This window comes from Atta colombica, unplaced genomic scaffold (assembly GCF_001594045.1).
Source record: "Atta colombica isolate Treedump-2 unplaced genomic scaffold, Acol1.0 scaffold38, whole genome shotgun sequence".
Taxonomy (NCBI): domain Eukaryota; kingdom Metazoa; phylum Arthropoda; class Insecta; order Hymenoptera; family Formicidae; genus Atta; species Atta colombica.
In genome coordinates, this window is record NW_017259490.1 from 4,392,264 (window position 1) to 4,394,219 (window position 1,956).

Genomic DNA, 1,956 nt, shown 5'->3' on the forward strand with positions numbered 1-1,956 from the left:
GGACACTTATCATGGAACAAAGTCAAAAAATTCCAATCGGAATTATTCTGTTTTCTCTAGAAAACACAATAGAAATCCAAAGAATAATTGAATAATTCCAATCGGAATCCATTCCGATTTTGTTCGATGATAGGTGTCTTGAACTTTATTCTTCGAAAAAGAGCAAAACGAGCAAAATTAAGGTTTTCGTCACGTTTCTAATCAGCCTCTGGTGATAGCCACGTGCGAAATTTCAACGCGAGATGGCGTCTTGACGACAGCACATGGAAATGCTGACGCAATTGCTGTCGGTGTTCATCCTGGCTAATTCCTACTTGTCCGTGCTTGTTGTAGTGGTCGGTACTGGTCGGTACGTGGACGTTATCGGTGGAATTGGCGGAGAGACAAAACCGAGTCGGGTGGGAGCTGCACGAGAGAGGCGTATCCGCGCTTAAGAACTCGCGTTTCGTTCGCCGCGAACTCCGACGTGACGAATACGGTGGGTGAATCCATTTTGCGATCACGCGCGACCCTCGAGAAGATCCGAAGTGGAACGAACGGGCGAAAAGTGACGCAGCACCGTATGCATCGCGGTGCGGTGTCGGTAATTTCGTTTTCTCTCTCTCTTTCTCTCTCCTCCCCTCTCGTTCTTTGTCAGTCTCTCTCTTATTCGCTCCTTCTTCTGTCTCTCCCTCTCTCATCGAAGTGTCAAAGTTCCGAGACTACTCGTCGACGTATCCGTCGGTGCCCGTCGATGTAGGTTACGGAGGAGAAGAGAAACGAGCCGCGATCGCGGGGTGCGAGTCGTGCGAGTGTTACGCGGCCGGGCAGTGATACGCACCTCCCACGGGGAGAAAAAAAAACGGAACGTCGTGCACAGCAATATCAAGTGCGAACGAACGAGAACGAGCAAACGAGTGTAGCGAGGGAGAGCGAGAAAGGATTCCGAAGAGTCGGTGATCCGGTGGGACGAAGAAGAGGAGCGAGCTCCAGAAGAGTTTCGCGTGCCATCCGGAAGCTGTCATAAATGTGCACGTTCTACATAAATTGCGTGATCTATGCACGATCGACGAACCGATCTATCGGTAGTGAGTGCTGATCTAGCCTGACGTTCCGGCAGCGAGTCGACGTTAAATCATCATCATCGCAGCATTGGTTGCCGTCGTCGCCCCTCCCCCGAGAAGAAGCTAGCCCAGTGCGGCGTACCTATCTAACGGCGTGCCCCTCGATAACGCAAAACAGGTTAAAAACATAACACTCTCTTGAGAACTTAGAATTTTCACTTGGCAGGTGTCAGTCATTCTGCGCGAGGAAGAGCGGCGAGCGCCGCGTTTATTAGTGCGAAGCGAACGAGTAAGCGAATCCTAAAATTATCCAATCCCCTTCGAAGAACGGCCGACAACAGAAAAGAGAAGAATGTTTATACTAGAGAGGATGTTTATATTCTGGAGAATGTTTATATTCCACGGAGGATGCATGCTGGACGAGGCGAAGGGACGGCGAACGCTTGTGTCATCCTATCACCCGATCGCTCTCTCTCTCTCTCTCTCTCTCTCTCTCTCTCTCTCTCTCTCTCTCTCTCTCTCTCTCTTTCTCTCATCCATTGCCTCCTTGAGATCAGGGTGAAACACGAAAGCTCCAATTTCTGCCCCCTGAGAAGAGAGAACATCCGATCTTTCGAATGTTGCTGACGTTTCGACGGGCGGTGACAAGTTACCTCAGGGCAGTAACAATCGTGGCGCATTCGTTCCCGTTCCCTTTATTTGCCTTTCGTTCCTTCCTTCTCACTCGCTCCTTCCTTCATCTGCGCTCTCTTTTCCTCACGTTCTTTTTCCGCTATCTCGCATAGTCCATCTCCTTCTATCTCCCTCTTATTTGCACGCACACGCACATGATGCGCTTGCGCGCGCACACACACACACACACACACACACACACACACACACACACACACACACACACACACACACACACACA

General features: G+C 50.3%; 1 protein-coding gene across 1 annotated transcript in view; it reads left to right on the forward strand.

Annotated features, from left to right (window-relative positions):
• The first annotated feature begins 322 nt into the window (after positions 1 to 322).
• Positions 323 to 1,956, forward strand: part of LOC108691058 (ras-related protein Rab-5C) — a 6,974-nt gene continuing 5,340 nt past the window's right edge. The window contains exon 1 of the mRNA XM_018198690.1: positions 323 to 1,221. The gene's annotated coding sequence lies outside the window, so the exon portion shown is untranslated. The remainder of the gene's footprint in view (positions 1,222 to 1,956) is intronic.